The following is a 7,522-nucleotide window of genomic DNA, read 5'->3' on the forward strand; positions in this document are numbered from 1 at the left end:
TGCCTCCTCTTCTGTGTTGGCTGTTCAGCCTTCAGGGTCCCTCTTCAATAAAGGTGTCTGCAGGGATGTATCTGCAAAATCCAAAGCAGTGGTTTGAACCTTGGCTCAACCCCCTCCCTGGCTGTGTGACCTGGCGGGGTTGGTTACCTGCTCTGAGCTCCCTTATCTATTAAAGTGGATGTTTGGGCCTACTTTCCTGAGCTGTTGTAAAGCAGAGAGGAGACCATGTGCAAAAAGTTTTGTAATCTGAAGTGCTACATGATATCTAGAAGGAGTCTTAACTCTCATGGATCTCCATCTGGACCGCATGAACGAAGGTCTCAGGCCCCAAGCCACACCCCTCCAAAACAGTTCTGCCATCTGCTTCTTGAGTGGGAAGTGAGTAATGATCCTTCCTTTGGGCGTGGCAACCCAGTCCAGTCCTCAGTGCTGAAGCTGCTGGGCCCTCTATCCACCTGCATGTCCGACTTGCAGCTGCCCCAACCTCCAACCTCTGCCTGGGACCCAGCCTAGAATCCAAAACCGGTCCACACAGGCCTAGTAACTCGCAATGCTCTCATATTGTTCAACAGTTATGCCACTGATGATTTGAACTTGAAGCATCCCAGAAAGTCCAGAGAAGTCCTGGGAAGGCCAGAGAAGGCCAGTGACTTGTCCAACGCCATATGTAAATCCTGTGCCAAGCTGGGCATGGTCGCACCAGCCTGTAGTCCCAGCTACTTGGAAGGTTGAGGCAGGAGTTCAAGACTGCAGTGAGCTATGATTGTGCCACTGCGTTCCAGCCTGGGTGACAGAGAGAGAGACCCTGTCTTAAAGAAGAAAAATTTAGGCCAGGCGCAGTGGCTCACACCTGTGATCCCAGCACTTTGGGTGGTCAAGGCAGGCAGATCACTTGAGGCCAGGAGTTCAAGACCAGCCTGGCCAACATAGCGAAACCTTGTCTCTACTAAAAATAGAAAAAATTAACTGGGTGTGTTGGTACATGCCTGTAATCCCAACTACGAGGGAGGCTGAGGCACAAGGATCGCCGGAATTCGAGAGGCAGAGATTGTAGTGAGCCAAGATCAGGCCACTGCATTCCAGCCTGGGTGACAGAGCAAGACTCTGTCTCTAAAAATTAAAAAAAAAAAAAAAATTAATTTAATTTAAAATCCTGTGCCCAGCCAGGTAAGGTGGCTCATGCCAGTAATCCTAGCATTTTGGGAAGCGAAGGTGGGCACATGACTTGAGCCCAGGAGTTCAAGACCAGCCTGGGCAACATGGTGAAAACCTGTCTCTACCCAAAAAGATACAAAAATTAGTGGGGGGCAGTGGCATGAGCCTGTAATCCCACCTACTGGGGAGGCTGAGGTGGGAGAATCGCTTGAGCCCAGGAGGCAGAGGTTGCAGTGAGTGGAGATCATGCCACTGCACTCCAGCCTGGATGACAGAGCAAGACTGTGTCTCAAAAAAAAATTTTTTTTAATTTAATTAAATTAAACTTAAAATCCTGTGCCCAGCCAGGTAAGGTGGCTCACGCCAGTAATCCTAGCACTTTGGGAGGCCGAGGCAGGCACATGGCTTGAGCCCAGGAGTTCAGGACCAGCCTGGGCAACATGGCAAAAACCCATCTCTACCCAAAAAGATACAAAAATTAGCGGGGGGCGGTGGCATGAGTCTGTAATCCCAGCTACTGGGGAGGCTGAGGTGGGAGAATCGCTTGAGCCCAGGAGGCAGAGGTTACAGTGAGTGGAGATCATGCCAATGCACTTCAGCCTGGGCAACAGAGCAGGATCTTGTCTCAAAAGGAAGAGAAAGAGAGAGAGAGAAAAAAAAGATCCTGTGCACTATCTGACATGGGTAGAAGTTTGCCCACTGTGGAGGACATCACCACTGCTGCTTGATTTGTCCTGTGATGTGTGTACCGAGGCTGAGGCCAGAGACAATCCTAACCATTTTCAGGGGCTCAATCCCTCCCACCCGCATCCAAACCACGCTGACCTGCGAGTGGAGAGATGATGACTCCAGCAAAAAAAGAAAAGAAAAGAAAAGAAAATTCGGCCGGGCGCGGTGGCTCACGCCTGTAATCCCAGCACTTTGGGAGGCCAAGGCGGACAGATCACCAGGTCAGGAGATCAAGACCATCCTGGCCAACATGGTGAACCCCGTCTCTACTAAAGTACAAAAAATTAGCCGCGCGTGGTGGGGGGCGCCTGCAGTCCCAGCTACTCGGGAGTCTGAGGCAGGGGAATCGCCTGAACCCGGGAGGCGGAGGTTGCAGTGAGCCCAGATCGCACCACTGCATTCCAGCCTGGTGACAGAGCAAGAGTTCATCTCAAAAAGAAAAGAAAATAAAATTTCTGGAATCCCTCCCATGCACATCCAAGCAGGGAAGAGGCCCCTCCTCCACTCTGGACATCTGGTTGCCCCCAGCTTTCCCCGACCTTCGCACCCCTAGTCCTCTAATGTCCGGGAAAGGAGGTGGGCTCAGCCGCGATGGCGGTTAGGTGGTGGCACACTAAGAAACAGCGCATCTCCTCCGGGCAGTGGCCAGTTCAGACAAGAAAGGGGGCTGTGTGACCCCAGGCCCAGCAACTAGATGTCCACACTGATGTCCCCTCCAGACCCATCTTAATGGCCGCCCAGGGCTGTCTCGGGCCTCCTGGGCGTCAGCCTGGGGCGCAGTGCGGGCACTGGAAAGAGAGGCTTCGTTGTCGAGGTTTTCAGAGCTCTGCCTCCTGGCAGCGCTGTCCGGCGCGTTCGAGGCGAGTCCGGGCCAATCACAGGCTGGAGACGCGCAACGCCGCGCCGGGTCCCGCCAGAGGGCGCCCCAGGCCCGCACTGCCCGGGTGGAGCGCGCTCGCCCGGATTCCCGCGCAGCTCGCGCCCCGCCTGCGCCCCACCCCGTACGGGAGGCTCAGCGGTCTGGCAGCGCCGGGAAGAGCAAGTCCAGGCTCTGATACATACCTCGGACATCGCCAGGCGGCAGGAAAGTGCGTCCAGAGCGCGGGGGTGAAGCGGGCGACCCGATGCCCACGAGTGTTCCTACAGGAAAGCAGGGCCTGCGCTCACCGAGGGCTCCGCGTGCTGTCCAGGGGAGGTTCCCCGCGGTGTCCACCGCCCAGCGCTTGCGGACAGCCCCGGGGGGCAGAGTGCCCGCTGACAGCTGGCCGCCCGCAGTAGCCTGGTTAAAGTTGAACCGCACTTCCAGAGTGTGTGGGTTGCTCGCTAGGTCGCGATCCACTGCCTTCCACCCTCCTGGCCTCCCGTGATGGGGCCGGCAGATCGGCCTAATCTCCCCCACGTGCTGTGTGGCCCTTGTTAGAGGCGGAGGTTGATAAGGGCGAGCCCTGCTAGATCTCAGCTCCTTTCCGCAGCTCTGACACTTGCATTCCTCCCCCAGGGCACGGGTGAGCCAGGGCCAGCACCAGAAGTGACTATGATGGGCTCTTTAGGGACTGCTGCCACGTTCTCACCTGCGTGCCTCCGTTTCCCCTCTGGTATCTAAGAGAGAGTAGTTCAGGCGTTAAAGTGAGTTACGTTGCGAGAGGCAGTCAAATGAAGGAGGCCTGAGGTTCTGGTGGAGTGGGTGGGCCCAGAAATTGGTGTCCAACAACTCTGCGTATTATTTCCTACTCATGAAATTGTATCCATCCTCCAACTCTAGACTAAATGACAGTATGACCTGCAGTTGGACTTCATGGAGAACTTCCAAAATACAAAAGGGATAGAGAACAATTGCATTATCCACAGTCCCAGAACTGTTGGGAGAGCACAGACAACAGAGGTCACCACTGCTCCCTGAACACACCCTACCAGCCACAACCCCACATTTTGCTTTTCTCACGCTCATTCCCATTTGCAAATGCACATCGATCTTCCACCTGACATTCCCAAGGACACACAGAGATGTGAGGAGTCAGAGCTACCCAACCAGCTTCCCCAAGAAGCCTCTAAATGTGCCCTGTGGAGTGGGCGTGCAGTGCCAAGCTTTTCACACACCGCTGAACCCATCTCCACCTCCCACATGGCAGCAGTGTATAAGAACTCTGCTCAGTGAGGGGCGGGGAAGAGGAACTGAGACCCCAGATTTATTTCCTTATCATTTAAAAATGATGACAAGAAACAGATTTTTTTAGACAAAACCCAACAGGATTCTTCACTAGCGGATCTACATTACAAGAAATGTTTAAGAAAGTTATTCAGACAAAAGGAAAATGACATGAGATGGAAATTTGGATCTGCACAAAGGAGCACCAAAAATTGTAAACATATAGGTAAATTCAAAAAAAATTTTTACTTTTTTTTTTTTTTTTTTTTTTTTGAGGCAATGTCTCGTTCTGTCGCCCAGGCTGGAGTGCAGTGGCACGATCTCAGCTCACTGCAACCTCCGCCTCCCGGGTTCAAGCGATTCTCCCGCCTCAGCCTCCCGAGTAGCTGGGACTACAAGCGCCCGCCACCTTGCCTGACTAATTTTTGTATTTTTAGTAGAAACAGGGTTTCACCATGTTGGCTAGGCTGGTCTCGAACTCCTGACCTCAGATGATCCACCCACCTCGGCCTCTCAAAGTGCTGGGGATTACAGGTGTAAGCCACCGTGCCAGGCCCATTTTTACCTTTTTAATCTCTTTAAATGATAACTGGTTCAAGCAAATATAACAGTACGTTGTGGAGTTTGTAGCACATGCAGAATTAAATATATGAAAGTGATAACACTTTCATAAAACATAAAAATGATGGAGGGAAATAGACGTTACTAGGTAAGACTCTTACACTATATGTGACATGGTCTAATATTATTACCTCCACTGTGGAAGTAAAATGGCATCAGGTACTCAGTCTCAAAGAAGGCAGCATTGTGGAGTAGTACTTCAATAAAAAAAGAGAGAGAGAGAGAAACTAGCAAAAAAGAAAAAAAGAACAAGCAAATGGGATAAATAAAAAGAAATAGCAAGATGATAACCCTTCTGTATCAACATATTAAATGTAACTGGTTGCCCAGCGCTGTGACTCACACCTGTAATCCCAGCACTTTGGGATGCCAAGTCAGGCAGATCACTTGAGGTCAGGAGTTCACGATCAGCCTGGGCAACATAGTGAAACCCTGTCTCTACTAAAGATATAAAAATTAGCCAGATGTGGTGGCGGATGGCTGTGATCCCAGCTACTCAGGAGAATGAGGCATGAGAATCACTTGAACTTGGGAAGCAGAGGTTTCAGTGAGCCGAGATTGCCCACTGCACTCTAGCCTGAGCAACAGAGTGAGACTCTGTTTAAAAAAAAAAAAAAAAAAAAAAAAAAAAGGTAAATGGTTCCTAAACACTTACTTAAAAGACAGATATTGCCATATTGGATTAATCCCGGCTAATTTTGTATTTTTAGTACAGACAGGATTTCACCATGTTGGTCAGGCTGGTCTTGAACTCCTGACCTCAAGTAACGCCTTGGCCTCCCAAAGTGTTAGGATGACAGACATGAGCCACTGCGCCCAGCCAGAATATAAAAACCTTGAACAACACTATCAACCCACTTGACCCAATTGACATTTATAGACAACTCTATCCAAGAATACATTATTTTCACGTGCACGCTGAACATTCCCCAAAATAGATCATAGGCAGGACCATAAAACACATTTCATCAAATTCAAAAGAACTGAAGCCATTCAAAGTATGTTCTCTGACCACAAAAGAACTAAATTAGCAATCAGTAACAGGAATATTTCTAGAAAATCCTCAAACATTTGGAAACTAAAAAATACACTTACAAATAATGTATGGGTCCGCCAGTTGCGGTGGCACACACCAGTAGCCCCAGCTACTCGCCGAGGCTGAGGTGGGAGGATCACTTCAGCCTGGGAGTTCAACAACAGCTTGGGTAACATAGAAAGATCCTATCTCTAAAAAAAAAAAAGTTTAAAAAAATATAGTAATGCATGTGCCAAGGAGGAAATCACAAAGGAAACTAAAAAATTTTTCAACTAAATGAAAAAAAAAGTCAAAATTTGTGATACACAACTGAGGTTTCTAGCACAAAATGCCTACTATAGTGGTCATTCTCAACCAAGAGCAATTCTCCCATGCCCAGACATTTGGCAATATCTGAAGACACTTTTGGTTGTCACAACTGGAGAGGGGTGCTGCTGATATCTAGTGGTTATAGGCCAGAGATGCTGCTAAACATCCTGTCATGCATAGGAAGGTCCCCACAACAATTATGAAACCCCAAATGTCAACAGCGCTGATGCTGAAAACACTGCTAAATTAGAAAAGCCTCAAATAAATGATTTAAGCTTCCTCACTAAGAGACTAAAAAAAGAATACCAAAGTCAGCAGAAGAAACAAATAAACTACGTGCAGAAATCAATAAAACAGAAAATATCAAAAAGTAATAAAACAAAAAATAGTTCTTAGAAAAAAATCAGTAAGATTGAGAAATCTCTAGCCAGACTAATGCAGGAGAAAGGGGTGAGGAGGGGGGGATAAGACATACATGGATCAGATGATTCTACATGGTTAAGAGGTCAGTTCTCCCCAAATTGATCTGTAGAACGATGCAATCCTTATCAAAATCCTAGAAGACTTTTCTGTTGAAACTGGCAAGATGACTGTAAAATTTAAAGGAAGGCCGGGCACAGTGGCTCATGCCTGTAATCCCAGCACTTTGGGAGGCTGAGGCGGGCTGATCACGAGATCAGGAGATTAAGACCATCCCAGCTAACAGGGTATAAACCCCATCTCTACCAAAAATACAAAAAAAAAAAAAACCGGTGTGGTGACACGCGCCTATAATCCCAGCTACTCAGGAAACTGAGACAGGAGAATCCCCTGAACGCGGGAGGCAGAGGTTGCAGTGAGCAAGATTACACCACTGCATTCCAGCCTGAGCGACAAAGTGAGATTCTGTCTCAATAAAAAAAATTAAAGGAAATGCAAAGGATATAGATTATCCAAATCTTTTTTATAAATGAAAGAAAAAGTTTGAGAATGAATATTACCTGATTTCAACACTCTGAAAAGAATACAGTGAAGAAGACAGCATCATGGTTGGTTTGTTTGTTTTTAATTGTTGTTGTTGTTCTAAAAGAGAGGGTCTCAGCCAGGCGCAGTGGCTCACGTCTATAATCCCAGCACTTTGGGAGGCTGAGGCGGGGGATCACCTGAGGTCAGGAGTTCAAGACCAGGCTGTCCAACATGGTGAAACCCCATCTCTACAAAAATACAAAAATTAGCCGGGCATGATGGTGGGTATCTGTAATCCCAGCTACTCTAGAGGTTGAGGCGGGAGAATCACTTGAACCCAGGAGGCAGAGGTTGCAGTGAGCCAAGATCACGCATTAACTCCAGCCTGGGTAACAAAATGAGACTCCATCTAAAAAACTAATAATAATAATAATAATGATAATAAGAGAGAGGGTCTCACTATGTTGCCCAGGCTAGATTCGAACTCCTGGGATCAAGTTTTCCTCAGGCCTCAGTCTCCGGAGTAGCTAGACTACAGGCATAGACAGCATGGTATTGATGTGTGAATAGACATAACATAA

This window comes from Chlorocebus sabaeus, chromosome 16, assembly GCF_047675955.1.
Source record: "Chlorocebus sabaeus isolate Y175 chromosome 16, mChlSab1.0.hap1, whole genome shotgun sequence".
In the NCBI taxonomy this organism is placed as follows: domain Eukaryota; kingdom Metazoa; phylum Chordata; class Mammalia; order Primates; family Cercopithecidae; genus Chlorocebus; species Chlorocebus sabaeus.